Source organism: Solenopsis invicta, chromosome 9 (genome assembly GCF_016802725.1).
Source record: "Solenopsis invicta isolate M01_SB chromosome 9, UNIL_Sinv_3.0, whole genome shotgun sequence".
In the NCBI taxonomy this organism is placed as follows: Eukaryota; Metazoa; Arthropoda; class Insecta; order Hymenoptera; family Formicidae; genus Solenopsis; species Solenopsis invicta.
In genome coordinates this window covers 7,602,392-7,625,354 of record NC_052672.1, presented here as the reverse complement: position 1 = coordinate 7,625,354, position 22,963 = coordinate 7,602,392, and the positions used below count along the sequence as shown (strand labels likewise).

Genomic DNA, 22,963 nt, shown 5'->3' with positions numbered 1-22,963 from the left:
ATTGGACTTATCGATCACTGTCGAAATGCTTGTAATTAATTGAATAATATCATAATGATCGCCGCGCCGAAGAACGATACAAGCAATTAATCGCAAGATATCTGATGAAAATCACAATAATTATCATCGCTATAAAAAGCGACGCAAATTAAAACTCGCTATTTTAAGATAAGATATCACATTCATATGAAATTTAAATGAAATAGTGTAAGAAGAAAGTAAAAAATAACGATAAAGTCAACAATGACAAGTTATATATTTTAAATATAATATAATTAAATTAAAGAAATGGCCAACAATGGATCAAAGTGGATCTTAGTACTCAAATAATTTTATAACTGATTTTATATGCATTTTTAGTTTTACGAAATGCACGTTTTAAAACGCAGCTCTTAAATTGAATCAGAAAAATGATATCACAAAATTGCTAATCAATTTAATAATATTGCAATAAATACTATTATGTCTCGGTGGTTAAACTGGCTAAGATGCCCGCATAGAATGTAGGGAAATCCAGGTCAAAATCCTGGCTGCGGTAATATTTATTACATTATAATATAAAAAATTAAATAATAAAGTTAACAAGTTTTAATAACTTTTAATTTAACTTATTTAATTTTTAATTTTAACTAGTTATTTTTGAAACACATAAACTCCCGATTGCGAGATATTCTCTCCTATTTTTGATGGTACTTATGTGTTTTATAATTATTAATATAATGCACAAGGATTTATTAATTTCAGTGTGTATTTCTAATTTTTGAGGATATATGCTTAAGAGTGAAGTGCGCATTTAATTTATTAACTTTTCTTAAGTTAAGCATTTATACATATAAAAAAAAAGATTAAAAAAAAATTAATAAAATAATTTTATAAGCCATTAACTTTAACTTAATTTAGTCGAAAAAATGTATTAACTTATTCAACCCTGCAAATTCTTTATACCTTTCCACAGATGCGGGGAATCATATATGCTCGATGGTAGCAACATTATTATTAAATTAATCAGCAATTTAACATTAAAATAACTAAAAAAGTTACATAAAATTACCTATGAAATTACTCGAGTACTAAAATCCGCTTTGATCATTAGTGGTCATTTCTTCTATTTAATTACTTTATACACTTCACAATCTTAGATATATTAATAATAAATAGTGCTTAATTTTATAATACAACACAAAAAATTAAATTCTTTTATTTTATAAAAATATAGTAATGAAGTAATTTTAGGAGTTTCATAAACAATTTATTCTGTAAGCTTCTTTGACATCTAGAGAAATCAAAACAAAAGATGCGGTTTCTTGTTTCTCTATGTGACGATGACTTTAAGCATTATGTTAAAATTAGTTCTATGCTGCATTAGGCGCAAATTACTAGCTTCGTAGAGATTAGACAACACGTGCTATTATAATACTGTTGCTTTCAATGACTGCCTTCGTAAATAAGCTCACGAATATTGATATTTGAAGAATATGCGGCGGTGCAAGCTGGAATATTCATTACAGTATAAATATAACAAATATGTTCATAAATCAGATTAGTGCAGCTATAGAGTTCGTTCCTTTTCTGTTTATATTACGGTCACCCACCAAAATATGTTTCTATGCTTGACATAGCAATAAAGAAAACAAGTAATTCAGATATAAATTACATAACTCCCGATTTCGAGATAGTCTCTCTTATTTTTGATGGTACTTATGTGTTTTATAATTATTAATACATAATGCATAAGGATTTATTGATTTCAGTGTGTATTTCTAATTTTTGAGGAAGTATGCTTAAGAGTGAAGTGCACATTTTATTTTTAAAAGTGGAATTTCCGAATCTGATTTCCTGATGCGTAATTTTATTTTAATCCATATTGATAAGATCGCGTGGGCATTAAACACCGTGGGCTAGAAATCCATTATGCTGCATCAAAATTATAAAACTTAACTTCTGTATGACTATAAAAGTGTTTATTAAGAGGTTTTTTGAAATCAGTGACTTCAAATATGACATCCAAATTTAAAATGGAGGATATAATACAACAATTTACAGTAAATTATTATAAACAAGTTATTATATGTTGATTATAGAGAAACTGATTAGGTCAATCGATTCTACGGGAACTGCTAGAAAAAAAATACGTAAAATTGTTGTTTTTTTATTAACCTTACTAATCTATTCATAAGTCAGAACAAATTTTCATAATCCGTATAAATAATTTTTTTTTTTCATCATTGGAGAATGATATGAGAAAAAAATTATATGTGTTTCTTTTGTAATTTTTCTCAGATTGGCATAATCAGTTTCTCTTTACAGTCAACATTTAATAATTTGTTTATAACAATTTGTTGCAAAATTGATTTTTGTAATATTCTTTTTATAGTACAAATAATTTTTCATGTACTGGTTATATTTGCAACTAGTACATTTTTGCTAATTTTTACTGGTTTAGTCGTATCTTAATGGATTAAAAAAATAAAATTAAACTTATTTTATTTTGACGCCCTCACCAGAGATCAATTTTTTTTTAATCAAAATATATTTCTCTTGAAACCATACTACTTGCAAAAATAAATTTCAATATCTAGTGTTCAAGATATTTAAACGTATTTATTAAAATGAGACATCCTAATTTTAATAATTATTTATTAATAATAATTTTTTAATAATAAATGAGAATGCGCAAGAAAACACAAATTCAGTTTGAAAGCAAACAATGTATAAAATGCAATAGCATCATTCTTTTATGAAAAAAACTCGTGATGCCTTGTAGAGTCAAGGATAAATAGGTAGCCGTAAAAACCAATATATTACGGTACTTATTTAATATTTAAATTTTATGGTCATATTGCAATGATCATTACTTTTTAATGCTCATAAACATTTCTCTTATTCAAACAAATAAAAAAAAAAGATATGAATAGACTTTGGAATTTGAAAAATTCCTACATAAAAAATATTTTACAAAAATAAGTTAAGGATATCAATTATATACATTTTTGACTTTTTATTCCTACTAAACTAAGTATTCTATCAATATATAATTATAGAAGTAAGTAACTCTAATTATAGAAATAAGTACTCTTAAATATCTATTTTATAAATTTTTTTATTTTGCATCAGTTTAAACTTTGTTTTTAATTACTTTTTGAAGTATTTCAATTTATTGTGCACTTTATAGGTACATTGCAAAAGACGGTTTTCCACCTTCACTTTAAAACCATTAATCCTGTATCAATATTTGATAAATTAACAATTCGATAATAATTTGCAAGGAAATCGAGTATAGTCGATAACAGTTGTTAAAGTCGATAAAGATCCTCATAAATCCTCTTTCTTAAGCCGACAGTGATGCTAGCGGTGCCGATCCCAGAAAAAAACACGTTGATTGCGGACTTTATCGCCGTCCGCGGATCTGCAACAAATAGCGCGCGAGATAGCGCAGGAATAGGCGCGACAAGTTCAATTTAAAAGATACGTTTGAAATCAAATTTGAAATCATGAATTTCCTAATAAGAATTCTTTACTATTTTATAGTCTTATCACACTAAATAACATCTAACGATTATTTCGAGATCGTAAACAGATAATAGAATTTTATTTTTTAGTGAATTTATTTATCCGTGAATTTTTATTAGAATTCACTTCAGAGAATTTTATGTGTTGCTTTTGGTAATCAACGAAATGTCGAGTGTTAACAGCTTGCAATCAGATGTTCATGAAAAAAAAAGAACAAGAAATTGGAGTTTTTTCCTCGTCGGAGAATCCGCGGGTCGAAGGCAGATGCGTATTGCGCAAAATCAAGGAATTGCGTGGGTGAGTGGATCGTCAGGCGATATCGTCGATCGACGGTAACTCATGCGTGGGGGTTGTGTTATGTTAGCTCTCGACGGCTATTACCAGCTATTAACTCGAAAGTGAGAGGCAACATCGAAAGACAGATTGCTGCTGCGATGAGCAGATAGTACATGTTTACATGTCTAATGTACCGCTCTAGCAGACCATATTGGTCGACTACACAAATTTTACGATCTCGATAACGGCGATGTAACGTTCGCATGCTCGCGACTCGCATCGAACGTAGATTCTTGAAATTGTTTCAAAAACGTTTGAAGCGGTTTACTGATATGAAAAAAGGTGTTTTTCAGGAATTTTTTTTAGGAGGACTTAAAAACCAATTAATATTTAACTCTGCGTATTCTTACCAAACGTTTAACAATATTTTAATACATTTTAAATTTAAAATGCTACTTTCTCTTGTTATATACCTAATGATTATTAACAGCTTGCAAAAAGATGCATAGGGATAAACAATAGCTCTTCTTGACATCTAAAACGAAAAAATCAAACATATAGATTTAATTTTATACAACAAATTAAATAGAAGATGGGCCAAGACAGTAGCAAGAGAAGTGTGGCTGGAACTATAATTAAATAAAAATACTAAAATTTGACAAAATGGCAGTGCAACATGAATTTCTTTTAGTCTTTCCGAAAATTTTAAACCTTATTTTTTTATAAATAGAAATCTTATAAGTGAATTATATTGATTCTAGTTCCAACCAAAGAGGAACATATGATGTACCTCTTTGGCTGAAACTAGAATCATAAAAATTCATGTCGATATCTTTAATAATTGCCAAATCCAATTTATCCTACGAAATAAAAAAATATAATTTTGAAAAAAACGACTTTAAAATTTGAAGTACACTTTTTTTATATATAACATACATCAAATATTGATAAGATATTTGGGTAATGTGTTTTAAAGACGTCGAATATTAAAAATACATATTTAAAAAAAAATGAATAATAATGTTCTTTTTATATAAGAATGATATAATTTTACTAAAAAATAAATTTTCTTTAACATTTTGAAAAAAGTCAACTTTTTTAAATTAAAATTTCTTGGAAACTTTCGCATTGATTCTCTCGAACGAATAGCATTTTATCTAATAAGTTTCACCAGTTTTTAATTAAACTTTCGCAATTCTTCCTGAAAAGTGCGGAAGCGCATTCAGTCGCCGTTTGCCTACCCTTATTCACGAGACCGACGAACTGCATCGCTGCCAACTAGTTCGCAAACCTTGCCACGAATCACAGAAACCGTCTCAGAAATTCGAAGAAGGAAAAGACGTAGGTAGGAGGGAAGGGTGATGGTAAGTGATGGCGGAGAAATTTGGAAGGTAAAAGGCAAAGGCTTGAGGGGCAAGAGGGGGTGGGGTGCAACAAGGGGTCTGGTTACCACGGTAAATTTCGCGCTCGGAAAAAAGAGCCGTGGCCGCGTTGTCAGGCCAATCAGTCGAGGGCTTTTATCGAACAAATTGGTCAGTGAACGTATGGCGATGGCGGCGGCGGATACCCCGGAGCGGAGGAGGGAGGGGGGGAAAGCAGAAATGAGAGGCGGAGTGGCGGCGGGGACGCCGCGGACACAAGTGGCGAACGGTGACGGGTGCGCGGGGTATTTCCTGTCAGATGATCCTGATTGGTAGTTGCCGAGCAATCCAGCGTCGACCAAAAAAGGCGAAAAAAATCGAGCGGTAGCGTAAAACAAGCGCAAAAAAGGGAAAACGCAAAAAAAAAGAGCGAGGGAGAGAAGAGCGCACATGCGTGCGTACGTGCGCGCGCGTGGCACGAAATAAAACGCGCGCCGAATACATCGAATGTATTCCGCCACCCCCTCCCCACCCCCTCGGCATGCCCGATGGAGGCCATCGTCGGTACACGGCTCGACTTGTTAAAAATTGCCGGCGGCCGCGCAGACTACCCCCGCGCGACGTTCTGTAAATAACGCGGGGAAAGGGGGGAGGGGGCGGCGGGGGTGACGGGGAACGGCGAGGGTCGGTACGGCGAGGGAGGATGATGCGAGCTTTTATTTGCGGAATATTTGTCGCGCGTTATGCCCGCGCGCGGCGACGCAACGACAACACCATGTTTCATCTATCCCGTGCCGCGCGTAACGGCGTATCGAAATTTAACTAGCGCGCTATAAGCGGGGTGTGTGCACGTGTCGGGGGCCCGCGTATAGCACGATGTACCCCGTGCCCGTACGGAACCGCCGCCGCCGCCGCCGCCGCCGCCGCCCACCGCACCCCAAACCTCACGTCACCTCCAGCTACTAGATAGTTATCCATATCGCGTTACGAATGGATGGCCCGCACCGCGGTCGCTCTAATTAGCGCGGTTCTGCGGCCATCGATTGCCGCCGCCAAATGGAATGGCTATTGAAACAGTAAAACGTCATCGTTACTATAACGATGTTACTAGAATTATAGGTGTGGGCGCCTTAGAGAAATTATGATTTTATTTCGGAATACATCGCCTCTCGTAACGAGGATGCATTCCGAAATAATAACGTGTAATAGCGAGTTGCTAAATAAAGGGTTCAACTAAAATAAAAGAAAAATCATTTTGAGAAACTTTAATCGAATATTGAGAACTGGTTTTAAAGTTTCGAAAGTCATCTGGATGAAGAAAACGATTTGTTAGAAAGCACAGAAAATACATTGAGAAAAAATAAAAATTGCAAGAACTTGTTCTTTATATAATCCCGAATTTACAAGAAAAAAATATTTTTGTTTCCGTCGACATTTATAATTAAAAAATAAACTATTCCTTTGAATACATGTTCAATGTACATGAAAATTACTTCAATCAATAAAATTTTATTATAAGCATAACAATAGGCATCTGTAAGTATTGATACTGGGACCGGTTTTTCATTATCTGGTTAGACCTAACCTGATGTTTTAGCCAATGAGCTTCACCTATTGCATCATCATGGATAATTGAGTGAAACTCATAACCACAAGTTAACCAGATAATGAAAAATTGGATCTGATTAATTACATGTATGATAAATTTATTATTTAAAATTATATAAATAACAGTCAATATTTCGATCCTTTTTGATTCTTTTTAGTACATAATTTGAATAACAATATTTTAAAAAATTAACTATGCGTAACTATATTTAAATTTTGATGAAAATTGTTACATGAATTTCTTAATGACAGAACGTATAATCTTACTAATATAATAATAAATATTTTCTTATAAACCCATATATGCAACATTCTTCTCTCACACGTACAATATCCTTTCTTAAACAAAATGCTTCTATTTGAATGTAATGGGCTAAACAATAAGTTGTATTTAAAAAAAGCATAACACTAAAAGCATATCCTTAACGGATATTAACCTTTTCGTTAATTACCCGCGCGTCGCTTGCTGTATGCTAAGGGAAGTGACTTACTTGATCCTCCGTCAAAATTTTGCATCGATGATAACATTCGTTTCTATTTTTAGTTTATTGATGGCAACACTATTGTGTTTAGTAACAATTATTAACATTTAAAATCCAAAAAGTTTTCTTTACTATATATAAAATATCTTAATTTTTTACTCAAAAAGCAATGACATTATTGTTGCCAAATTTTTACACTAAATTTTATTATTAAATTGAAACTGTTTAAAAAATTTGAAAGCTGTATTTGTGTACTTATATTTTAATATTGTATATTATCTTTTGTCTCTTTTATGTCAACTAGTAGTAGAGGAAATAATTTGTTCCTAAATTCATATTTAATCGTAGTTTTAAATCTGATTATTTTCAAGGTATTTGAATTCAATTGTGATGAATTTAGCATTAAAGGAAGGAGAGCAAAAAAGGAAATCATAATCCTCAGCGCTCAAAAATTCTACTTCCTTTAGAATGTTATAATATATTTATACACAATATGTTATTCATATATTATTATATGTTTATAAAAGCAAATTTTGTTTTAATGCATTTTTTTAAGCATATTTAAAATATTTTATCTTTTTTTAATTTTTAGCAACGAATGACTACTATATTGTCTCAATTGACTGTTGTGCGAAATTTTCTTTTGCGCTGTATACTGCACAGATTTACATTCCCGTATAGCGGTAATGTAGTGGCAGCCAATGCTGCATCGCTAAAGATTGTATTATTATTATACAATTAAAACAACAAAAAAGTCAGTTCTGAATGACATAGCTATGCCGAATCTTAATATTGATTCATGAAAAAGTTTCATTAAAAAATTGTTAAAGCCTGCAATTGCAATATTTACAACCCTTCTTCAGAATCATTCAATACCAATATTATTATTCTAAAGGAAGTACAATGTTTGCACGCTGCAACACATATGTAGTTTTACTACCTATAGGTATGTAACATAGGATTTTGATTCCCAGTTTCCTCTCTTTTAATGTTGAATTTGTCACAATTGAATAAAACACATTGAAAATAATCAGATTTAAAGTTACTAATAAATATAAATTTAAGAACAAATTATTTCCTGTACTAATATAAAATTTAAAAAATAGAAAAAATGTCCAATATTTTCTACTACTAAATTGTTTATGAAAAAGTTAATGCAGGAAGGTAAAACCGATTTGTGATGGAAAGTGGGACTATCTGGTATGATAATGATTCTTTGACACCATTGCCGCACCGTTGGCTAATTCATCCATATCATCCACATTACTAATAAACTTCATGTGGTGATGATCATTGATTTCACATGATCGCATATTTTTTGTTAAAAAACTGATTCATAGATATCATTTTACATGTGGCAAGATTTTTTGTTTTTTTTTATTCATTTTAAACATATATAAAAACAAGGCACAGAAACGTTAATAATATAATGAAACTTACACGCAGTCTCAGACGAACAAGTGTGAGACTGGCTAACGTATCAATAATTCCCAGATGATTCTCGTATGTTATTTATTAACATTATTACATTATGTATACGAAAGAATGTTGTGTGAAAGTACGTAAAAATTTAATCAAACACTAGATCTAAAAATTATTTTTGTTTATCAATATAATTATATAAAAAGTTAATAGTAAAAATTTGTACACCAGTGCTTATGATGCTTCAATGTATATAATTATTTTGATAGTACAAAAAATTATTATTTAATCAATCTCTTTTGCAATAATACAAGTATTCTGTGAAATGCTTATTATCCGAAGAAAGAGAGATTGATCATCAATTTATTATTAGATACCTTACCTTGTATGAGACTGTTTTAATTGTTTGACTATTCATCCTTTAATTTATTGTGACAGCTCTCACTAGAATTTAAACATAATTTTTCATATGCACGGTTAATCTCTTCAGACATTCGTTATTCAAATTATGTATTGAAGAGGAACCAAAAAAGATTGAAATTTTATTTTTACGTTATTTAAATAATTTATATGTACATACGATTATTTAGTATCAATTCTGGTATTTCTTAAATGCTTATAAATTTTTTTTAGATTCTCATCGGTGAATATAAGCTTTGTTCCCATATTGTATTGTATTTAAAAAAAATCGTATCAAAAGTTTTACATTAATGGGATTAATTAATATTTTGCAAACTGCGCTTTGTTTGCAAAAGCGGCAAAGATGTATTTGCATTTTTCTCTACACATTGGCATATCTATATAGAATTTTTGATGTTTTACATCTTTTTAGTTGGCATATGCATGTGTCAATCAGCAATGATCGACAGTAGTCGATAATTGGCTTTTGGATTAGCGTGCGAAACGTCATTGATTTTTCGATGGTGTGATAGTCATATAGACACGCCAACGATGATTAATCGTTCGCACGAGTTGAAGTACAATTGTAATAATTACTGTCCCCCGCCCAGCATACCGGGAAGAAATAAATTATTCATCTCGAATTTATGGCCTTTTTATATGATACGCGCGCGCTGAGAAAATCCTTAAGCGTTTTAACGATATTAATTGCAGGTACCGATATCAACGGCAAATATATAAATAATCGCGGAGGGCGCAATAAATCTCGCGTACGATAAAACTGCTAACACGTGACTTTTATTTTCACCATTGTTTTACATATTTTAATGCCAATGATTTAATGACGGCGAATGTTTAATTTGCCGATTATGGAAATACAAAATTTCCGCGCTGGTGGAGCCAGCTTTTATTTCATGCGTCTGAGCGCTTCTTATTTCGCAATACTGTTGGTAACGTTCTGAAAGCGCATTACAGAATTTATTACAAACATTAAATATATGTAACTACAACTAGAGCGTGAAATAGTCTTTGATTAAGTTCCAACATTTTTGTGCGGATAAAATGCTGCTGTAGTGACAAAGTTTATCATATATGAGCATTTTGTCATATTTCCCGAGAAATCTCTCACCCATGCCAATCGACTTACAAATTCCCCTCTAATGGCCCGTGAAGGTCTGTGAAGATATTTTTTCAAGTTAATGGGAAGGCTCTTAGTGGGAGACACAAACGAAATTAAAGGTAGTTTTATTTACCGAAGGGCGTCGAAGAAAAAACAGCATTGCCATTTCCTTTTAGCGTCACGGCAGGATATCGCAAAGTGAAATTAAATATCTCGAAAATGGACGTAGTAGTTTGGCAAGTGCCGCTTTTTTTCGCACTCAAACTCGACTCACATGCGTGTTTCTGGTTTTACACACAGTCAGTGTTGTATATGTTTGCACTGAATTAAATATTCGCAAAAAAAAACATTAAATATATTCCAAAGAAATTATTTTACTTCTACTGCGCATTAATAACGTAAAATAACAAAATAAACTTACGGCGTTCATTAATTTTCATGCGTACTTATATTCAGAATATTTTTAATTAAGATTCCTTACACTTCCCTGTACCGATACACAGAAAAATATGTTATTCAAATTTCTGTGTTGCGTTGTTGATTTTCTTCTTCAAATGAAGTTTCAAGCTATACGAGATGGAAAACGATATTTTACCAATAGACTAGCTGCGTTCCTTCAAAATAAATTCAGAACAGTGTTCTGTCCAACTGTTCCATTGTCAATCAGCCAAATATTCGTGTCTCGCGGTATATTTTATTGAGTGAACTGAATTTTTACCAAATCGACATTATTCAGTCGAGGAAAACAAGAAGCCTCCCTTCGAGGAACCGCAATTAAGGAGGATTCGTTTCTTTACGGACAGTTCTCGATCGACAATTTGGCTTAAATCGACTTGACGAACCGTGAGGGTAGCGGCGTGACGATACGGCCGGAATTCCATTTTTTTTTCCTTTTTCTCTCTCTTTTTTCGAACCGATCCTGCCGTCCATACGAACAGGGAGAAACAATGGCGAGGAGATGGCGGCGGAAACTCTACCAACAAAAGGGGGATGATACTCGGGAGACAGAGAGCGCGCACGCGAGGGGTTGGCGGATGATTTAATTAGTTAATTGTGCGTCATTCATCCGTCTATTCATCCCCTTCGCAGCCTCCCACGTCCCGGCATGCTCTGCCACCGCCGTCACCATACCGTTTCCATGGCAACTCCGCGGACTTATAGTACGTTTAAACGGTCAATTTCCGCGTTTCCGTCAGAGATCCGCGAGCGAAAGCCACTCATCCAACCGCTTTGCATATTTTACCTTTTACAATACTGGACGAACAATATCACTCGCCAACAGTAATACAATAATTACGAAAATATTACACTAACACGATAATAAATATGTGTCATCTTTTATATTAAAGTTGTTGGCTATACAACACCAGCCAAAAGTTATCGAACTGAAAAGACTACAAGCTTCTCTTAGGTTAACATTTTTTTTCTATTCAATGACAAAAAATTTTACTCACAAACACCTGAATTTTGGTTTTAAAATCATGCAAGGAATAAAACAATGAATAATTTAACTTATAAAGATTTATACGGCGTAAATAATCATGTTTTATTTCAATTTTAGGTAAATAACTTTTAAACTTTATAACTGATCCAAATAATTTTTTGCGCGAATATTTGTTAGAATTTTATTAGTATATGCAAACAATTTGATTTAATTCGTAATGCTACTTTTCCTCGTCAAATTTAAAAATAAGTACTACGTAAGATACGTTTACATAAAAATAAAATAATTAAATTAAATATATTTCTAAACCGTTAAAAAAATTAGAGTTAAATTTTACATAGCTATTCAAACATAGAGTAATATAACAGTGTATGAAATTTTTGTATTTTTGATAATGTTTTGAGATATAACACACATGTTTTTAATAATGTATAATAAAAAAATACATAGTAATATTGTGGATGCGTGATAATACATGTGATAACAGAGAACAATTAGAAATAATGTTAAAACGAACTAATTAAATTGCGTGGACAACGAAAAGAATTTCTATCACCTCTTGTTGGGTCGTACTACTACATTTATCTTCTATATTCTAACATATGGCGCACCGATTGCGGGGGATTAATCTTATTTGTCCGGAATTTACAGCATTCTTATTAATTCGACCGCAGCTTATGGTGTTTTAGATAGCTACGTTTACGTGGCTGATTGCGCGGGTTATTGCCGCGTTATCTACTTCCAGGGAGATTTAATCGTAGATTCATTTAAAATTACACGATAAGAAAGTTCGATGAGAAGTAAAGGGAAAAGGGGCACAAAGCATATATTATACAATTCGAAATTAATGCATCGATTTATAAATTGTATAATTATATGTCTAATTATTCTAAAATTGAGAGAATAAATTTGCAATGAAAGAAATTTGCATAAAAAAATATATTATATTTTATAAATAATAAACGTCGCAGAAATTAAAAATAGCTTGAAGAAAGACGGTGTAATATTTAAGTCATTTTGGAATTCTTGCACTATTTTATTTAAAAATAATTTTTTTTATAAAACAACTATTAAAACTTGTCCCTTTTCTTAAAATCACTTTTAATTTCTATGATATTTATAAATCATAAAATATCTTGTTATTAACAAACGTGAGACACATTGTGTTCTTATTGAATATTGGTTTTTATCACGTAAACAATTTTTTCTTAAATGCTACAATTATTTTTTATGCATGAATTTTATGTGTGTTGAAATGATATAAAATGAATACATTAAAAAAAAATTCTTGTTGACTTTATTGAATAATAAATTTTTTTTATCACTTTATTATCACGATACATGTAAAGAATTTTACTGCAATATTTAAAAATTTAGCTAGATATAAATAAAACATAATTTTATGATTAACAAAATAATTACAGAAAACTCAAGCATGATGATATTGCTTCGAAAAGTTTCTAGCAATTAACTTAAAAATAAAATTTCAATATAATTATTTTATTGAGCCATTATGATCAAAATTATATTTCAGCAAAATTGTTCTTTTCATATAAATTTGTAAATATAAATATCTTATATTTATGTATAAAAGATATGCGTTATAATATGTAATAATTATTTATGCATAAATTATTTTATACATGCGTTGGAAAAATATAGAGAAATAAATAGAAATATACTAAAAAATGGTTTTGTTGAAAAACAGATCTGAAAATAATTATGTTAGATCATTAAACTAAAATAATTATATCGCACTGAAAAAAGGATTTGATAACTATTACTAAATTTGCTAACTTCGACATTGAACAAAAAAAACAATGTTCAGATTTATATACGTAAAAAAAAAGTCACGATAAATCAAATCGAAATTTCTCCGTGCGTGTAGCGTCGGGAAACTGATCCACCGTAATGGTAGCGGTTTCAACAACCCTCGCCAACATACGAGAGTGTTCCGAAAGCGACAAGTCGGCGTCGAGCGGATCAGCGTCGTTAGCGATTGACTTCTCGTTCGACCTCGGGGTCGCAACTACGACCTGATGTCGATGTTGTTTCCGGAACGGAGCTCGAAATTAAAGCTCGGCGCGAGGTAGAGAGAGCATGGACGGCGAGCGCGGATCGTCGGGAACGGAAGAGAGTAAACCGATGCACTAGCTTGCTCGCTCTCGACCGCAGGCACGCATGGAGTGTATATACGCGCGGATATATACACCGGAAGCCGGTAGTGGCGGCGGCAGCGGCATCAGGTCCGCCTATAAGCGTGTAGGTGGTAATGGCGTTTCTGAATTAGCTGCCAGCTAGTTTGGCCGTCCGCAAGCAAACAGATCTTGGTTACCCGATGTGTAACATCCCGCGCGCTCGCTCAAACGCGCCATCCCGTGTCTATATACGGTCTTGTCGGTAATACTATTCGCGTATCTACGTGCACGTGAATATGTGTGCGCCGAGCTCATGTACATGTATGCACGTGCGTACGCGCACCGGATAGCTGCTGGATACGTGACGCGTACGGTCGAGCTCCTTTCGCCTGCAAAACGCCTTTGACTCTTTGCCGGATTCGACCGAGAGAACTAAACCGGTGTAATTTCCGATGCAGCTGACCGGTGCTTTTCAGCTCTTTTTGCGTGACAAAATGCTCTTCGACGGCAAAGGAAAAAGTATCCATTAACGTAACATGTGATGTATCGCAGTGATGAGAGCTAGAGTACTGCAATTGGTGGTTGATTACGCGAAAGGCCGGTCGGAAATTCCGTAGCAATCGGTTTGGAATCACTTAGCGAAACACCAAGTGACAGTTATGTAATTGTTATATATTTTCTTCATACATTTATATAACAGTTATATTATTGAGTAGGAAATTATAACTAACAGTTACATAACTGCAACTTGGCGTTTGCTGGGAATCAAAATTAAGTGACATTGAAGTCGATTCTAAAAATTATAAATTTATCTTCTCAAAATCACTGTGTGAGCTGAGTGTTTAAATAGTATCCACCCGACACTCACCCTAATACGACGTTTCAATTCGGAAACTTGCGTATGTTTGGAGACGCGGAAGAAAATGGCGAATCGGGCGAGTATCCGGTAGGGACGCGCGAGGCAAGAATAAGAAGTAACATCGTGGATGTTTATGGCGTGATTTGTGGCGAGCTCGCGAGCCCGAGTTCGGGATTAAATTCAGCCATTTCGGGTAAGGAAAATAGCCTGATAAAACTTGCTCAACTTTTCCGCGTTCTCCCTTTTCTTCCCTTCTCTTTCCCATCACCGTCTCCTCTCTTTCTTCATCTCGCTTGCGCTCTCGTCCGGCTCCATTCCTATCTACGATCATCCCCGGCACGTCGGGGGTGGCCAGCGAGGAGGTGGCGAGACGGCGGATAGCGACGTTACTCGCCTAGATTCGTTTAGCTCGGATCTGAGGGGCAGATAATTCGGGGGGCGGGACATGGCAAAGGGGGTTCCGGGGGACCGCGGGCGGGGCTTGCCGGCGACGCACACACGCGCACGCGATACCCCCCCGCACACGGAGAGGCACACCGAGACCCCACACACCCCCATACACAGAGATAAACACACCATTACGCTCTTCCATACACACGCGTGCACATACACACGCAAATACAAACGGACATGGCTACAACACGGACACGGGAGCAAAAGCTGAGAGAACGCACCACCGACGAAGTCGTTACCAACCCCTTCGCTGGCCTTCCCACCACTTCCTCCCGCGCGTTATCTACCCCCCCGTCTTCCCCTGTTCCATCCCCCTCGAGACGACGAGCGCGCGCGGTGCAAGCAGGACCGAGCGACGGAGGGTTACAGCGGCACAGTTAGAGGTATACACGCCGATTTAGGACGCTAATTCCAATTTGCAATTCGCTATTGGGTAATTGCTGCCCATTAGAGGGAGGCCATTTTCGGCTGCTACGTAGGCGTAGAACCGCATCCGCGGAAGCTATGTACTCGTGACAGCCGAGCGAGGACAGGATCGATCACCTCCAACTAAAAGATGAACCATGTACTATTTTTAATAAAAAAAAAATCTAGTGAAATGATCTTTAATTGAAATAGAATCTTTTTATTTGATGACGAAAGACAAAGAAGTTTTGCCTAGACATTTTATATCATTTTTTAAAAATTATTACGTGATGAATACCGAAATTGAATTTCTTGCTACAAATACGAGAAAATAAATCTTGATTTTCTATTTGTATAATTTAATACAAAGATCGATTTTTGTAATACATTATTTTTATCCATTTCTTTTCTTTTTCATAAATATCTAAATAGTATAATAATTATTTGTATACAAATTTTGAAAGCAATTTTGAAAAGACACAAAGTAAATAATTTAAAATGATTTAATGATGAGTAAGTATTTTTGTTTACTTTTAGCAATATTTGTGAAAACATGTCAAGAAGACTAATTTAATTATTAATTGTAATATATATTATAGTATTTAAAAGTAAGTAAGTTATAACATTATTGTACATAGCATAATAATATTTCTATATAAATGTACCTAGGATACAGTAAGAGAGAGAGAGAGAGAGAGAGAGAGAGAGAGAGAGAGAGAGAAGGGAGTGGTAAAACAACCTTTTGTTTTCTTAAAATAACTCAGTAAATATTAATATAACATAATTCTTATGAACATCAGTTTGTTAGTTATAAAGTTCTACTAATTATCCTATAGAGGTAGAAGTTCATTGGGTATACATATAGAACAAACATTATTTACAATTTACTGAAGAGGGGAAAAGTGTGTTTGTGAGATGAAAGAGATCGTGACATATAATAGTTAATGTCATAAAAGGCTTTCAATTATAAAAAAAATCACAAATTAATGATCTTTCGTAAATCTGATAAATGTATTAATAAATATTATAAACAAGGTTTCATGAACATTATATAATATAGTTTATTTGAAAAAGAATGACACTTTAAAATAATTTTATTAGCTTAAAAAATAACGTTTTAAAATAATTTCTTTGCTGCTAGTGAACTATCCAATCTCAAAAATCTGCCGGATGTCACAATAAGTCTGGAATATCCTGCGAGGACTCCGGAAAGTCTCACATATCACTCTCACTCATTACGTTCTCTTCTCACAAAGTTAAAAATGGATTTAAACTACTTTACAATTTTTGGCTGAAAGAAATCGTATCATGAACAAGTAAATCTTTATGTTACTCGTCGAATTTATTGAAACTCAGTATACTTGTAAATAAAATAATAGACAAAATAATAAAAAAATAATAGATACATACTTTTTTATCGAAAACCAAACATATAATATGTAAGGGATAAAATCAACTCTCAAAGATCGGTTAAATTTTCACTTTTTGGCTATAAAAGAATTAAATTTTGTGGAGGTTTTGAAATTTTGTACATTTGTTTGTTTATAAAATTTTACTACTAAGTTTTTTTTAGTTGCAACTAGGAAATGAAAATTTAATCGATTTTTGAGTATTGATTTTACTCCTTAAACATATTTATCGATAAGTAAAAGGTCGCCAATAAAACAATAAATTCGGTGAATAATTCAAAGTAAAGTTACTTTTATTACAAAATTAATAAATTAAAATTAAGAGAAAATATTATAAAGCAAAAGAAAATATGTTTTACAGCTGGCGGAATTATAGCATACATTTAAATAATCGTTGTTCAGCGAGTAATAGCGATGCACACGGGAACAACGCTAAGTTTGTTAAAGTATCTAAAAATTTAGCTGGAAAATCTAAAAATAATTTTGTTAGGCCAAAATAGTTATGTTCAACTGTCAAACTGATTGCTAGAATATACAACATTTTTTGCAGCATTATTTATCATGCTTAAACATCCGTCATAATTATTTTGATACTCCAGTAAATTTATTTTCAGATCTAGCTAAATGTTTAGATACTTCAGCAAAATCGTTCTTTCCGTATACGAGCCTTAATCTACAAATCTATTACTGCTGGATGCGTATCGAATGACATTACACTCTTTACACAAACATGGTGCTATTAAGCCGCTTACTTTACTCGCTAAGTAAAAACTTTTATTTTTCGAATACTTAGCCCTCGTAATTATGTTACCACGGGAAATTTGTTGCGATACCTTTCCATCGTGATGTGAAGCATTCGGGTCATTCGGTTACACGCCAACATTCCGACGACCGACGCAAAAAAGACTAAAAACGAAGGTGAAGTTCCTGCGGGAGCTCGGATCGAGTAATCAGTTTTAATTAAGCGTACCTTTCGCCCGGGAGTTAACGAGGGTAGTTACTCGTTAGTCCGAGATACCGTGCGATTCGCCTAAAAAAAAAGTCGCACGAGATCCGATCTCAGCTCGGCGGAACGAAGAGTTACATGCGGATAATTAATTTCGCAAGTATTTTATAATACTCGCTTAAAATATAATAATGACTCTTGCTTTTAAGATTTTAAATCATTTTATCTTTAAAATCAATACGTTAGAAAAAGACTTCAAAATGACAACATATTATAGTCCTATATTTTATTTATAAATTGTTAATTAATTTAAATACATAGTTAATTTAAATACGTAATTTAAATACATAATTAATTACAAATTTTTAATTAATTTAAATACATAATTAAGACGAAAATTGATGATTTTTATCATAATTTAAAAAATTATAGAGAAATATTGATTTCAAAAATTATCTTTATTATACGTCTTCATCTCTTTATACGAAGCAAAATTCGCTATGATACCTACCAGATCGCCATCATCCCTCATTGGGACGCAACGATATTCATGCGACCGGTAAAGTGTAATTTTTCGGGGGATAAACTACAGAAGGGCGAGATGAGAGACACGACGAAGAGAGAAAGAGAGCGGTCGGTTTAAGTACAGATAATAGGTGGTGTTTACCGCCACGATGATCGGCACTATTTAAGGGTGGCCTGGCATGAAACGGCCGATGGGACCCCCAAATAAATTAAATTATCATGATAAAGACCCCCTCCCGTCCTCCTATTCGATATAAGAGCGCGAATGGTGATTGTCCACTCGATAAAGTCGCCCTTCTCATGTTTACCGACATCTGTCACAGTTTGCGCATTTTCCGATCCTGATCGACGTGCAGTGTGCCAAATGATCAATTTAGCGGGACACAGCACATTCTCCGCGTGTCAATGAAATTAGGCCAATTCAAGCGCAAATGTATCGTAGAGGATGCAGAAATTAATTATGAAAAGTATTTATAAAAATTAATGCTATTTGTGTAAAATAGTGCAATTGTCCAATTTTAATTTTGAAGACGAATAAAATGGTGAAAAAAAATGTATGTTTAATATACTTCGATAATTTATAATATGTATATATATTTTAATTTTTCTACAATTTTTATTATTATTAAATTTCAATAAATCACTTATCAATATTTACAATATCATATCGTTTATACAATGATAAGTAATTGCATCATTTTGCATCTCGATTATTTTTATCGACTTCGTGATTGCACGATACATCGTATTGCGTTTATTGGGCTACAGGGGAAATTGTTTGCAGTTAGTTAGCGCTATGGTTAACGCGACGTCCCTATGATAGAAGGGTACGTACCGTATGTCACTTGCCAACCCCCTCGATGGCGGCAGACGAATTTCTTTGGTGCGCTTATAACGTCGACTAATACCACGCCGGTGGCTCAATGAATAATTATCACGAGCTGGGTAATTTGGCGACGAAGGGTTCGATAATTTATGACGACTATTTGTCCGACCGTTTTTCTCGCTTCTTAAACTTTTACAGGACAATGGATGCGATCCTTTAGATGTCGCAACTCGATTACGTGTTTTCGTTTTTGGAGTGTTCAAATATTAAAATCTCAATGAAATTCAGCGGCCCATTTTCAGAATTTTAATAAAATTAATACGATTTCTAGTTCTTTTGCAAAAGTTTTATAATATGTTTTTAAAAAATATTAAGAAAATTAAGTATTATAAAATACACAAGAATTTAAAAATGTATAGCGCAACCACTACTCGTTTTGACAATATTTGTCATTAACTATATTTAACTATATTATCAAAATATTTAGATACTGTTCGTGTAATTATAATATTTAAACTGTTTTTATTATATAAAATATTATTTGAAATTTATCTAAATTTAAATTGAATTACGGGTGTCAGAATGTTAGAAACATTAAAGAATTATAGAGATAACTTTTATTCAAAAATTTTGCGTGTCTTTCTCTCAAGTAACATCGTTTTTAATAATTATCTATTTAATACATATTTCTTTAGAGATTTTGAAAATTAACAATGTGTAAGTTAAGGTTGTTAAAAACACTTGTATAGTTTAACTCGAAAACCGTGATAGCTGAACAATATACCATTATTATGTCAAGAATGCTTTTATATTTTTACTTAACATATCAAACAGATATCTCAATTTACCACATATTTTACAGATTTTAGGATTATAAAATTATTGTTTTTAAAGAATATTTAACAAATGAAGTTGTACGTAGCAATTTATTGCTTGTCATTTCGCGCCTCTAACGTTGTACAATTAATAAATGTTTTCTAAGCGTAATGCTGTCTGTTGTATGAAAACTGATCAACTTTTTCATTTCGATCACAATCGATTCACATCCACATCCACGAATTTTAATTCAGCAATTTTCATTTGCGTCGGTTATTGTCATTACTGATACATTGTTCATATCACTTGTAACTAATTATCAAGAAAATATTAGGAATAGATGTCCGAACCTTATCTCGAGTCAGACCTTCTGTTCACGTTGACCAAAAGTGATTACAGATCAAATTTTATGATTGATTATAAGAATTAATGAAATCACAATCATAAAATTAAGTCACTACGAAATAACTTTATCTTGAAGATTAACAAAGCACGATAGGTAAACCATTGTATATTAAAAAATAATTTATAATATCGTATGCAAGCGTGTCAAGAGAATCTAATAGGTACCGCGTACACGGTATGCCAGAGCGATGAAATTGAAAAAAGGACATAAAAATAAATCATGATGGGACGAGCGAGAAGCGCAATGGCGCAAATAATAATTGTCACGAATCAGCGGGAAGGGAAATCATCGGTCAGGCCATATGTGCCCAGCAGGGGAGGGGGAATCGAACTACACTTTGTCCAACGATAAATAACCCAATAAATGTGCGACAGTCTAAATACTAACAGCTATCAAATGTAGTCGCCCATCCCTCGCGCGTGACGCTTGCACCCATGAACAATCGCCAAAAATGTCTCGGGCGCATTTTTTTTTTAATACGTAACGATTATTAAACAACAACACGTAACGCTTTTACACTTCATATCAATGCGAGATCAATTTTGGATGAATGTAGATTGTAGGAATTTAGTAAAATTATTTTATGGCAGCTTATTATTCGAATTTTATTTAAAAAAACAAAAATTTTAATTGGATAGTAAATAGATATTTAATGTATTATATTACGATGAGTTTTGAATGGTATTCGCGCCGCATTCAGTAGATATTTTCATTTACGCGCCAAACCGGAATGTTGTGAAACATTGATTATAACAAATTTTTCACAATTTCATATAATCTTAAGTTACATAATCCTATTCTTTAAATTTTAATCTTTAAAATGAAAAATATTACATTAACTTTAAGCAAAGGTAGATTAATTTAAAGTTTTGTCAGGTACATTAGACCTACAAGTACTCGCAGTTAAGAAAATTCCGAAGCAAATATACCAATTAAAATTAATATAGCATTATTTATGAAATCAATTCTATTTAATTATATATTTCTCTTATACATGGTACGTTTTTTTTTATTTAAAAATTCTCTTTTCCTTTTGTCAATTATTTTTTTCTTAACTTATGTTGCGCATGAAATTAAATTTACAAGGACGCCCTACGTAAAGAATCGATAATGCGACATCGAGATAATGAGATATCGAAGTTGCTGCTTATTTGTGTACAGGGCGTGAAATCGTGTGGCCCTATATCGAAATACGCGGAGTCTCTCATTGAGGGAGAGCGAGAGAGTGTGTACCTGCTCGTACGCAGCTTAGTGAATCACGCGTCGACCGGTAATCCGAATGCGCTCGACTAAACGCCGCCATGTGTACAAACACTGACAGCCGGTCACGCACTTGCTAGTTAAGTTACGAGCGTGCTTAAGCCAGTGACGCAAGGCCCACGTCCCTGCTGATCGTGGAGACCCGGTGGACATAGCGCGCGATCAACAACGAAAACACGCCGCGTGGCATCGCGGAAACAAAAATAATAGTTTCTCTCACGTACATGATAAAATTCAAAACCTGCTTAAACTAACACAAATAGCAAAGAGAATCTAAAAAAGAATCTTTTTTGAATTTCTAAATTATAAAATAAATTTTTTTCTTTATTCCATTTTTTCTGTTTTAAAAATACTTATTGTCAGATAGTTCAAAAAGAATTCACTTTTATGTCATCACTTCTGAGCTTTTCTTTAGATACAAAAAGTATTTTTATAAGCTTTATAAAAATTTGAGATCTGTATGTGTGAAAGGAATTCTTTCCTTTTTCTTAAGAGATTACGATAATTCGTAAAGAATTTAAAAGGTAAATCCTCTTTATAAGTTCACAATGATCATCTGTGCTATTTTTGAAGATATTCTTCGAGATATGAACTAGACATTTTTGCATTTTAATGATTTTATTTCAACATGTTATTTCAAATTTTATTCAACGCTTTTTTTACGTTTTCTAAAGTTGACTCATTTTCAGATTCTATTTATAAATAATTGAATTTGTATCATAAAGACAATCGCAAATAATTCAATTTAATTGCGTTTTAAATAATTAAAAAAAAAACAATTATTACGGAAAATAAATTTTACATCTAATTGTTAATAAACAATAATCATGTTTAGAACATAGGTAATACTAAAGAATGAATAAAGTGTTATAAATAAACGAATGACTTTAATTTAATTGCAATTTAAAAAAGTTAGTAAAGAAGTAGATTTTACTGGTTAATGAGTAATAATTATATTTTGAGCGTAGATAAAATGTTGACACTTGCATGTATACATTATATAACAATTGATATGATGTATAATTCAAACGCGTCTTCATTACACTGATTGACTGTCATGATTATATCGACGATCGTTTTGTCGGACTCCACGATGTCTACGCCTATGGTGTTATAAGTCGGCGATTCTCCCCTGACCAAGAGTCATTCACGGGGCTAATTGCAGGGGCGGCTTTCCGCCCCTATCGTCTAACCCCAAATCATCCCCCGTAATCCATAGGGATTTACACTCGCGATAATTGCATTAGCATTCGATGATTTTTATTGGATCGCCCGGGTCGCAATAATGAATCATTTTT

General features: G+C 33.1%; 1 protein-coding gene across 1 annotated transcript in view; it reads left to right on the top strand.

Annotated features, from left to right (window-relative positions):
* The window catches only part of LOC105202178 (homeobox protein Nkx-6.1), a 34,497-nt gene that overhangs the window by 2,449 nt on the left and 9,085 nt on the right, over positions 1-22,963 (top strand). The gene's annotated exons all lie outside the window — the stretch shown is intronic.